This window comes from Stegostoma tigrinum, chromosome 21, assembly GCF_030684315.1.
Source record: "Stegostoma tigrinum isolate sSteTig4 chromosome 21, sSteTig4.hap1, whole genome shotgun sequence".
NCBI lineage: Eukaryota > Metazoa > Chordata > Chondrichthyes > Orectolobiformes > Stegostomatidae > Stegostoma > Stegostoma tigrinum.
Window position 1 is genome coordinate 37,484,199 of NC_081374.1, and position 13,007 is coordinate 37,497,205.

General features: G+C 42.2%; 1 protein-coding gene across 2 annotated transcripts in view; it reads right to left on the reverse strand.

The window, feature by feature from the left end:
• The window catches only part of LOC125462693 (signal peptide, CUB and EGF-like domain-containing protein 3), a 361,430-nt gene that overhangs the window by 323,943 nt on the left and 24,480 nt on the right, over nucleotides 1-13,007 (reverse strand). The gene's annotated exons all lie outside the window — the stretch shown is intronic.

The following is a 13,007-nucleotide window of genomic DNA, read 5'->3' on the forward strand; positions in this document are numbered from 1 at the left end:
ATTTCCTATGGAAAAAGGAACTAGATGGATTAAATCTTCTATAACCTTTTTAAGAAGATTCTTTCATGAGCTGAGGGCTTCATTGACTAAGCCACTGTTGATCGCACTTCCCTAAATGATTTGAGATGGTGGTGGTGAACCCTGTTCTTGATGTGGGTACACCCACAGTGCTGTCAGGGAGAGAGTTCCAGTGGCTATTAAGGAACAACAATATCATTCCAAGTCAGGATGGTCTGTGACTGAAGGCAAACATGCATCTGCAGCCACAGTATAAAGGGTGGCAGGATCACAGGAGAAATACAGTGAAAACAACATATTGAAATATCAAGTGCTACAGCCTGGACCTGTAAGCACTCTGTGTGTGTCCAGCTTCTGATCGGACTCACGAAAGGTCACAACACAGGAAGAGGCTCTTCGGCCCATCAGGTCCGGCCAAGTCTTTGCAACAGCAGCAGAATGAATGAGAATGCCTAAGCTGTCCCCATTACTTTCCAGTATGGTGGAGAGAAAAATGTGGATCAACCATGTCCAATTGATCTTGTAGTGTCTTGATAGCCTGACAGCGGATTTGAGGCCTGGTGCCAGAGCTCAATCCTTGCTGCCTGCCAGGAAAGGTGGATGCCACACAGGAGTATTCCTAAATAGGGAGTGAAATAAGTAAGAGTGTAGGATTTCCTTGGCTTCTGACTTGAGGGGATGATTCATACTGAGGCACATTCAACAGACACTAACATCTCTCTAGCACATTGCTCAAGTAGCCATTCATCACTTGCACGCTATTTAAATGTGAGGAAACCCTTAAAAGATACACAAGGACATTTTCTGGAAGAGGTGACCGAATGGCATTTGTGAGTAATGCATCTCCCTGACTCTATGCCACACCCTAACCCAAAAACACTGAGGCCAATGATAAACCCCTCATCCCCTTCCTCCCTTGCCAAAGATCAGCTAACACAACATAGGCCAGGCACCGAGTCTGCAGCGTTCATCACTCAGTACCACATCATAGGCTTCATGTATCCACAGAAGCAAACAGAGAACCAAAAAATCTATTTTTGTAAAGCTGTTCTTTTCCTGTAACATATACAGAGTGCTAAATGCTCCTACATAATTTCCAGGTAATACACTATAAACAACTTACATTAATTTCCACTCATGCATCTACACACACACACACAAATTATATACATAAAAATCTAAGACTTAAAACTGTATCAAGAACTGAAGCTGCCCATCTCTGACGGAAGTTAGAGCTTGCCTTACAGTGAGGGTTTATACATACAGCAAGGTTACAGTGGAGTGTATAACAGAAGTGTAGCACTTTTGCCACAATTGCAAATCTATGCAACTATTTTCTCAGCTAAAATTAAGTACAGTTTACTGAAGAGTACATTCAAATCCATAGAATTGAGCTCTCAGTTACCAATACTGGGACTATAGAGAGAGAAAGAGCAGAACACAGGGATGCTCCTTCATCAGTATTATCATTGCAGGATAATAGATGGTTGGCAGGGAGCTGCAAGGGAGTTATTTAACTGTTTCGTTCCGGCGACAACACAAGCCACCAAAAGGAAAGCTTAAGTAGTTTATGAATGTCAGAAAAACCTTGATATGAAATTACTACCTAAATCTCTCAGCAAGCAATTCCAGACGCTCATGTTTTCCTACCATTGTGCAATAGGCTGCTGAATGGAAATGTTGGCCTGATAGCAGCAACTCTCCAACTTGACTTGGTGAAGAGCTTTCGCTGCAAATGATGATACACTCCTTAGAAATCTCAATGTTAACGCCAATGTACCACACAAAAACAATGCTATCATCCAAGAAGATGTCTTTACAGTATGTACTTTAACCAATACTGAAACATAATGAGTTAGCAACGCGTTGGGTTTCTCTCATGAATTCCTGGGATATCGTTTCAAAGTTTACAGGGCACCAGGTTGTACAGTCAAACCTTCAATAACATCTCCAACTTTCAATATTGTTAATGTTATATTGCCGAGTGCCAAAAGCTGTAGGCAAAATTTTCCCAGCCCTGAATGACATGTGCATTGGCGAGTCAGTTGGGAAAACTGTGTGTAATTTTCCCAGCTGTCCGATGTCAAGAGCAAAGCCTGATTTTCCAACCATATGCTGGATGGCAAAATGAGATTCTCGGTAGTGAAAGGCAAAAGACCTATTTGCATGCATTAGCACGACATTACGGTTACCACAACTTTGTGTTATTTCATTGCTTTATAGTCTTCCATCCATCAGGCAGAAACTAGGTGATGACAATTCCCACCTTAAAATGTTACAGAGTGGCTGCCTGGCAATTCCAGCACACTGCTTCCCCCTTCAGGCTTCCATCTTGGGCACCAAATACCCACATTTCAGGACACACCTCCATGGACAGCAACAACGCACAATCCCAGCATTTGGACCTTGGCATCCTATAGATACCAGTCTCACCACAGCACTTCCTCAAGCTCCTTCCAATACAATCCTATACTTTGGCATCTTCCATAATGCTGCTACCACAACACTTTGCATACAGAGGCAGGTCCCCAGCTCATGGCTTCGACCCGGCTGCATCCCATAATTACTCGTTGCCGGTCTTAGCGCTCACTCACTTTGCAACTACCTTTATGCTCAAAACGATACCACTTTCCATTAAATGTTGACGTATTGCCTATCAGCCAGAGTGTAAATGCTCACAAACCGTCCGGGTTGCCCACGGACACAAAGCCACACAATTTCTCATGGTTGTCTACAGGGATCAAGTAAAGGGGCAGACATTTTGCTATGATCCAGCACACTGTCATAATCTCACACCACATGCCAGTAGCTTACATGGCAAATCCACTGTATGATGTCAAAACCCAATGGTATTCTCTAAGGGGAGTAGTCCTCATTCAAGGGGAGGCATCCTGGTAAAGTAAGTCAAGGGTTTTGTCTGTTCTTAGTTGAACTTGGACAAGTTCAGTTGACATGGTCAGGGGATGTATATCACTACAGGGAATGGGCACTGGGCCACTATCATTCTGCAGGTGCAGTATAAACTGTCAGGGGGTTAGCTGCGAGTCAGCCAGGGAGCTGCCCAGTCCCCGGTCTGGTCACTTCTCACTCATGGTGTCTGACAAAGTCACTAGGAGAGGGAGGGGGGTCAGCTGAATGGTAGCCAAGGTGGGAGGCGGGGGGGGTCATCAGTGGGGCACTGCTGTGTTCAGGAATTGGGAAACTCAATGGTGGGGGTTGGGTGCAACAAATCAAGGATACAGAGTGGGTAGGAATTGTGAAATTCGACATATGAAGGTGGGGGGATGGGTAGTTGATAGCGCAGGACAGGAAATGGGATTTTGGGGCAAGGAAGTTGTCAGTTGTCACCACAATGGCCTTGATGAGGTGAGTGAGTGAGGAACATGTTGGAAGGTGTGACCTAAACTGTAGGGCCAGGGCTGAGGCGGTAACAATGAGAGAACATAGTTCCAGATATGATGTGGGAACCTGTAGAGAAAAGGTCCTCATGGGCCAGCCAGAGACTGCCAGGAATATAGGGACAGGAGGTTTGAGGGTGGTGGTACTTACCAGGCTGAGCCTGAGATTCACTGTTCCAAGGGCAACCTGCAACGCCTTCTGTAGTCGACCACCACACAACCAGCCACTGCAAATGTAAAATGGCCACAACCACACCCAGAGTAGGTGGAATCTATATGTTTTACTGTCCTCACATGCAGTGTCTGTGAAGATGACAGCTGCGCTAAAAGTGTTTATGCAATTGGCTCCTTCCAAATAGCCACTATATGGGATCTCTCAATTCTCAAACCTAACACTGTATCACAAACCATACAACTTGTGCCAGATCGTACCACTTTGTCTCGTTTCTCCATGAGGAGGTCAGTGCTGCAGCCTTGACAAGCTGTTTCAATATCTTAACTAGCTTTCCCTCCCACCCCACCCCCCAGGGGCAGGGAATCATACACTGTACACACCGAGCACCGAGAGGGTCATTTCATAACACAACTATGTTTATCAACGGAGAGAGTTCCACTCCATCAAAGTAGAAGTGATCAGTGAACCTTGGTACTGTTTTCTACAAGTCTGTGTCAGATACCCTGGGAGCTGCCACCGAGAACTCATGTTCCTGCTACGCATCAGGGGCTGGATGATTACTGGGAGACCATGTAACCATGACTCCATTCTGCAACCTCCTAACTAAGGCACAGTGTGAAGACAATGCTGGCCATTCTTCAACCAGGCCATGGTGCAGCAGTCAATAAGTCTCCTGAAGCTGGCTACCGAGGCTTGGGTCAGTCTGGAGGGACCTTGCAGTGCACTCTGCAGACAGTGTGCTGGATAATCCTAGCTTGCTGTGTGCTCTGCAAAACTAGGGCAGGGAAACAGGATATGTGATGGAGGCTGGAGAGCTGGGAGAACATCAGCACTCTTCAGAGGAGGAGGAGGAATAAGACACCGAGCAACAGAAACATCACCTTCACGATGGAGCACTGCAGCATCAAGCACAACAAGCCAGATGGGCCTTAACTGGCATCTGGATCCAGTAGATTTCTAATGATCATTCTTTGGCTATAAATGTATTGGTGCTTGAAAGCGAACAGTCCCTTTCTCGTCCCAGAAGCAAATGCAACTTCAGTTTATTCGAGTTTCTTTTTTGTTCATTTCTGCTGTGGTTGAATAAAAGTGAATACTTCGCAGTATTCTGAAGGTTTTCTGGTATGTGATGGTCACATTTTGAACAATAAAGGTGCTGGACTATGCTGGGCATGACATTGGGGAAGTGGGGCAAAGGGTGAGCTGTACGTATTGATGTATCAACTGTGCCACCTCTATGCCAGGTGAAGAGATGGCTTATGGTTTCTCTCCCACCACAAAACACAGTGAAGGACAACTCTGGGCTGCTGACGCCTGACTGTATGTATGTCTGTACATCAAAGATGGCATGACAGCAAGGGATTCTGGGCTATCCCAGCAATGTCCAGTATTAAACACCAACAGTGAATGGAAGAATAATGACTAGAGTGACGTTGGGGTAAGGTGCATTGGGAATAAAAGGTGAGTTGGGAAAATACAACAAGGATACACACACTGCCTTACAGAAAGAAACCCTCCATGGAACTCACCAGTGACAGTGAGCCAATTTTGGGTGAGATTCAGCCCTGTATTATGTCGCTCTCACGTCCAGCTATATTTCTGCAGTGACTGATGTACCCATGCAATGAGAATGGCAGCACCCAACGTCACCATTACAAGATAGCTGCGGAAACCAGTGTGAGAGATTTAGAAACTGGAGAGTCACTGAAGTGATGCAATGAATAGCTGACCAGGTATGTGCCCAGTTTTGATGCCTTGCCTTTTATATTGATCAAGATACCAGTAGAAAATAAGAAAACATGTTAGGTGAACACAATGGCTGTGATACATAACTCTTGTAGTCCATGCACATAGTTAGTTAGAAAGAAAAGCTGGAGTATTGGAGACTGCTTGGGAGGATGATTTCATTGTGGTCATAAATCAGTTGACGCTCTCCCTGGTAATGAATCTCACTGGCTGGTCACTTGAGGCTTCAATTGGCAAATGGGTGCAATCAACGATTGTAGCTGTACATTGGGGAATCAGCCATGGAGACAAATCCTATTGCTCTCTGTAGCTGTGAGGCCCCATTTGTTTGGAATTGTATACATGCCCCACTGTAACAAGTACTTGGTCACTGACAAATCTTCCTCTTGACAAGGGCTCTGTACACTACTTGGAGGAGGCTGTTCCTCACTGCCTCTATCAAGCCCTGAGAATCGTGTTCCCATTACCAGCTGCCACCTTCCTTATACTCCACTGGCCTCACAATAACATCAAGAAGTCTAACTCCTTCCTATTATGGTGGCAGTGAGCTGTGATAATCCCTGCTTTTTCCAATCACCCTGACCATTCTCATCTCAACCTCTCCATACCCAACGGCACCTGTGCACCATGACCTTTCAACCATGTTTTCTTGCGGGCTTAACTAATACCGTGGTATATGTTACCACCTCCATGCACCAGGTCCATCCCCGATCCTGCACGCAACCTCTCAGCCTCCTCCAAAATCTCAAATGTCCCTTCTTCAAGCTCATGGTAGTTGGCTACCTTCCCAAGTTAGATCCCTTGAGCAACATCAGCAACAGCAATTGTTACAGGAAAGAGGCACACATTGGGGACACCATCCAGGTCTTGTTTTTTTTTAAGATCACCCATCCACTGCTACATTTGGCACCTAAAACATAGGCCTGTTGTGTCAAGTCCTGGCCACTGGACCATAAGAAGGTATTAGAAAGAGTGCCAAAAAGACTTACAAGAATGATTCCTGACAATGAGGACTTCAATTATGTGGTAGACACGATGGACTAAACTGACCACTAACGGTAGATGTTCTCACCACCCAGAGTGGATTTCAAAGGAAGGATAATGGGCCAGGTTTTGTAAAGGGTGACAAATAAATGGTGGGCTCTCTGAAGGATGGACAATTCATTGTTCTAATCACTGACCAGGATGCAACAACAAACATTAATCCCATCAAGCGTTGGAGTTTTATTTTTCACTGTCACTTAAACTAATCAAATTGTGCTTCCTTCCATTAACTTGCACAAGCCAAGGGCAAAAATGCAAATTGGTAAACAAGTAATTGATAAAATTACAATAGCCAAAACAAAAAGATGCTTGTGAAATTCATCCAATAAACCAGCACAGAAAAGAGATCATTCTACCCATTCTGCATGTGCTGTTTCTTTGAAAGACCTGTCCAAATCAGAGCCACTCCTCTGGTTTTGCAGCACAGCCTTGCAAATATTTTTGTTTCATATTTAATCCAATCTTCTTTTGAAAGTTACTTTCGAATCTCCTCCCACCAGGCTTCTAGCCAGTGTATTCCAGATCATAATAACTGAAACATTTCTCATCTCACCATCAATCCATTGGCCAGTTATCTTCGAACTACATGGTCTGACAACTGAGCTTTCTGCCTGCGGAAACAGTTTCTCTCGGACTATTCTATGACAATCCTTTTGAACACAAATGTTGATGCCATTGCCATCTATCATTATGTTTAAAAAATGGTTATCAAAACCATTAGAATTCTCTAATCAGGATACACCATAATGTCTCTCTTCAAAAATGCAGAATACCAAGTCACAATCATTAATTTCACACAAAGCAATGCATTTTCTCAGACTTTCATAACAGCATTCCTTTAAAAATAAACTGCAAAGCATAAACATCAGTTTGAAGTTCAGTGTACACTCCCTGGCTGGGTTTTGGTGTTTTCAGGACATGGTGGGTGGGAGGTGACATGCAAAGTGCTCAGGATAGTTGGAGTCAAACCAAATAAATTAAAATGTTCAGGATTATGACAAACTACATCTCTAACCAGGTGACACAGGAGCAATGAAGAAAGGGAACTCTGATCAATTGTCTACATAATCTCATCCTTGTACAGGAATGCTCAGGCCACCAGCGAGGTTAAAACCTTAAAGGATGCTAAGAGTCAAACCTTTGGTGATCTCTATGATTCAGCACCAATGGTATGCAATGCATTCATCCATCAGGAAGATAGCTCAGATAGGCAAAGCCTCACTGGTAGACGGTCTGATGCCCAATAACTCTGCTCAAGCCAAAGTGGCCATTGCCAATGCCCTCGCTGGAGCCAGGAGGGACAAAGAAATGACAACATTTGTTAACGTAGCAGCCCAGGAGTATCAAAGGACATTTGAGACTGTGGAAATTGAGGACAGTGAGCCGGGAGGAGATATACTGAAGGGTGCACAGATTGTACGTTGAAAAGTTGGGTGCTTAGATTTGCAAAGAAGTAACAAAACTGATGAGGCAAAAAGATTGACAGAGAGTTGGCGAAGAGATGGGCCAATGGACATTCTTAGATAGAATACACAGTTGAAAGAACAAAAGTATTTGACCACTCCAGCAGGGCCATAATTTTGTTTTTTAAAAACTTTTCAGTACTGGAACCTAAAGGGTCATGATGCCAGACAACATTCAGGCCACTTTTGATCTCATTGAGTTGACCAATTTTCAAACAACATGCAGTCATAAATGTCATTTTAAGATCTCATCTAAAACACCGAAACCCTTTTTAAAAAAATTTTACAGCTTAGGAAAATGCAACAAAATTCAGAACAAAATCGCATCAATTTACTCTTTCATAATATGTGGCCATTGGACAACTAAACAGGCAAATTTCACTGAAAGTTTGTTTTAATTATTTTCGCTGTGTTTGACTGCCACAAGGCAGTCAGATCAGAACAGACCTGTGTGATGCTTCATATTTTAAGCAGAGCCAAATTCCTAGCTCAGTCAGATAGTACTACATAAGTCCTTGCCTTCTGTGATTCTCACTAGTTCTTCTGAGTTACACAAAAGGTTAAAATAATAACAGAAATAATGTTGGAGTGGAATAAAGTAAAATGGAAAGGTCTAAATTCTCCTGACAAAATTAATTCAAAGCCAAAGTACATCGGACAGGGGAAGAATGTCCCGTGCATAAGAAGCCACAGAGTTAAACGCCATTCAGTCCTTCATGGCCTGGCCCCTTTTGCTGAAGTTGTACAAGTTGCTCTATTAATTTTTCTTTGGTTTTAACGAAGGCCTCTACTTGATCTGTTAACCTGTCTGACCCTCTCTGCACGTATGAATACGTGGCTGGACATTGCTGTTCGTGTTTCAGGTGTGTGTGTGTGTGCGCGCGTGTTCATTTTATTTTACTTCAGCAAGTCGTCAATGCAACCCATTTAATCTTCTGCAGAAAGATTGTGCAAACTTGTCTCTACCCCCTTTCCAAATGTCATTCTAATGAAATTTCCCAGCACAGTCTAGCACAACATTACTCATCCATGACCATTTGCCTCCCTTTGCCACAACACATCCTATAGTCAACCACCATCGTCTTCCCAACACAACTCAAATCTCGGTATCTTCCATTCATCTTTATAACCCTCAATCCCATTCCTAACCATTTATTTGCCCAGCTCTTCTTGTCAAAAGGTGCTAATCAGCAGAGTATTAACTGCTTTAGCTGGGGACCCATTGCACTTATCTTAGTCAGGGCATGTGACAGAAGAGGGCCAAGAAAGGGTAAGGGACGGAATCACATCCTCAGAGGAACCAGAGAACAGCAGTGGTGTTGAGGGGGTGGGAGTGAGGGTGACAGGGTAAAAAAAATGCAACGTTTGAGCTTGAAGAATATTTCAAATTCCAGCACTCTTGATCCAAACAGCATTGTTGTCATACTGGAAAGAAAGTCTGAAATCTCAGAACAGCTCTGCCAAAAGCTTTAAAATCATTCTAAACATCCAAGTAAATCAATGCAATGCAGAAATCCCTTGAAAACTTACCCCACAATAAACTTTGAGCTTTTTTTTGGAAACCAGCTGTTTCAGAATTTCAAGCTTCCTAACAATCTCTTGGGCATTGTGAAAAATGCCCCTTAACCTGCTATTTATGCCCCACTGTGCATCATTTTAGAGAAACCTTTGCATAAGTAGCACTAATTTGGCTGCATGTTAATGCACAATAGGATTTACTGTGGCTTTGTATAATGGCACTTCCACTCTCGGAAACAAAGGCAACAAAAAAAAATCTGGATGCCAGTCGACTCTCCCCTTTGAAGACAGCAAATAATAATCCCCATCTGTGATCGTTAATTAACTAAATTTTCCCCATGCTCTTGTTCGCCACAAACCTCTCCTTTTGGGAGAGGATTACTGTCCCTTCATCAAATCATAAATGCACTGCATTACACTTACTGTTGTCAGCTGATCAAATTCCATCTTGGACACATTAATAAATAAAGGCCTTAGTACCAGTTTCTAGTTTTCTCAGCTTTATTCTCATCTCAGACCTACAGCAGACACCTACACTCTGTAAAGTCAAGGGGACACATAGGCTGGAAGTGCTTTTATCCACACTGGAGATATCCAGCAGTATTTTAAAAACACTCTACATCCATTACCATTTCTTATAATATTTGGCATAGAATTAGACAACACAAAAGCAGGACACTTGGCCCAACTGGTCCATGCCAGCGTTAATGCCCCACTTGAGCCAGCTGGAGCCTTTTCCCAATACACATGGAGTTTATATTGGGCACTTTCATTCCAGTCAAGAGTTTAATCACTTTCTGTCAGCAGCCGGTGAGGGACACAGCCACAGACAGCAATTGTACCACGCTCGTATTACTTTTGGATAGGATAAGTTCATTCACTGAACTGAATGTTTTTATAAATTGGGTCGCCTGCAGTACAAGGGCAAATCAGCATATTACATACAGAAATTCAGCAAAAGCAATGCAGTGGGATCATTCAGCTGTCAAGGCTGACAGTGCAGTAAATATGGTGATACTGCCCATGAACAAGGTTATAAATCGTGCTTTAAAACTACATAGCTATACTTATCCCATCTGCCCTGTAATATATGCACGGTGATTCCCACAGCACTGACAATCAGAGGCATTATGACATAACATGTCATTTTGAGACAGCCGCACTCAAATTGCTTGCTTAAAGTAGTATTAAAATTGTTTGTGTTTACATAATCTTTGCTCTACATCCTTTACAATACAACATATTAGAAATGTAAATAAAGGGTACTCCAGTGTCTCTGTGTGAACGCAGCAGCCATTGCAGTGCATTATCTAACAAGTCACCACTTCAGTCTCCTGCGAGTACTGAGGTTTCAGATACCTGAGAGAAGCAATCAGCACATTACAACCACTGTTGACACCCTGAGCTTGTTAAAAAAAGGAACAATGGAGGAGGAGAAAATAATTTAGTGTTTCTATTTCTGATTATTATTCAGTAACTATTGTTAGATACATTGGGAGGGAGCTCATTTGTGATGAACCAACCACCACACCCACAGCACCCCACTGCTGTCACAGCCAATATCCTCTCCAGGTTTACACATGAAAACGTTGTCTCTTAGATCAAGTATCACAGCGTTACTGTCACTCATGGAGCCAAACCTAATCTTGAACATATTCCTCTAAGGAAGCCCTGGGAGAATCTACAAGAAATTAAAGTGATTGCATGCAGACTCATTTTCTTGTTAATCTGAGATAAAGCAAAAAATTAAAGAAAAAACACAGCTAAAATTCCAAAGTTTCATACTTATACATGAAAACAGAATTGTTTCATATGCTTACAAGCAATATAATAAAAACTAGAAAGAATTCAGGCATTGGACCAAACTCTCTACTGCTATTCGTCAAACAATGTTTAAAAAAACAACTGCATCTCTGAAATTGCATTAATCATTCCTTGCAGAAAATATTCACTAATGAGCCAGGACAAATTGTTAAACCAGATGATGTGAAACCTTATAAACCGAAGCACTCAAGACATTGTCAATTTTATACTTTGAGTGCAATAAATCTTGAAAATTAAGAACTGGTTTCAAACAACCAGTACACACATTTCACTGTCAGAAGCCTCTATATCACTGCACCAGCAATCCCACCACCAACACCCCTGCCATTTATTAAGTAAGTGTGGATGACCTACAACCCATTCATTTAATGAGAGGTGTCTCGCTTACACATGCAAAGTGCCTGTAATGGGAAGCATCTTTTGTTCTACACTAAGAATGTCAGAACTCAAGACTGAACTGGTTAAAATTCTGGAACAGGCTACAAGATCATTTTACTTGAGTGAATTTCTAACAGTTGTTGTGAAATTCTCGTGAAGCAATCAAATAGTTGTTCTTTTTTTAAATCCAGAAGATTTCATTCTTGAGCTGCTGTGTTATATGAAATAGCATTGCACACAATGTGCAGTGCCACACTTATTCATTGTTTGCAATCAATAAACGGCATCCAATTAAAAGCCCCAGTCTCACATTACAATTCAAGTCAGATTTTAAGAGTTAAACTAAATTTACTTAATTCTGTTTGAAGGTCCCACAGAACATCGCCTCCAAGCATTTTTTTGTTAAATAACTAAACATTTAATTCTTCAGAAGGGTGAAGACACATTTATAGCTGCAAGGATGCTGCATCATGAGACAGACACAAGTGATTAAAAATGGTACACAATATGGTTTAAATAAAAAACACATTAGCTCTTTGTGACAATTCAGTAGGGGACACACCCCAAAGTGGTGCTGATCCATACAGACCTGGAAAGTCCAAGTTCAAATTCTGGTCTGTACCATTTTAGTTTATCCTGGCTAGGCAGCAGCCATGGCACCAGAATTGACCTTAGTGCCTTTGGGTTAGGGAAAAAGAAAAATTAGCCAGCAAGCCGCTTCTTAATCATTGTGCAATGACTACTGTTGAAAGCTGGACATCTGCAAATTTTGGATAAGGATTGGATTGGTTTGGAATATACTGGCCCTCAGAGTGATATCGTTACTGGCATGTACTTGTTAAGTTTATACGTGATTCATGATGGCTTGGACGAGGAACCAAGATTGCTGTCGGCATGTAAAGGAACCATAAGCACTATCTTCTGAGTAGAATAGACGCTTTCCAGCAATTTACCATCCACCTATTTGGAATTATTCAAACATCTCATGTTGTTCTCACTTAACATGCCATAGGTTTTTACAATGCTTTGTTAGCTAATCATAGCCCAGCTATCAATTCCACTCACTCACTCAATTTAATGTAACAACCATATATTCAGCTATGTTAAACTGTGCTCAAAGTGGTACAAATTCTTGGTTAAATGTTCACTCAGCACTTTGCACAGTAATGTGTCAACATCATACTGAATAAGTCCCAGCTTGTTCAGATTACATTTTTCAGCAAATACATATGTCAATCGGCCAGCTAATAAACTAAAGACTAAAAACACATTGCACTGTTTGTTTTGCTATTGTTACAATGTCAGCAGACACAAGTAAAACAGGATCTGAAAAGCCAGATTTGAGTGCGTATTTGTAAGTATTGTACCATGTCTGTGCTGGCTGGATCTGTGACAAGCCAATTGATTATTTTATTTTCTACTGGCTAGCAGTTTACAAGACAA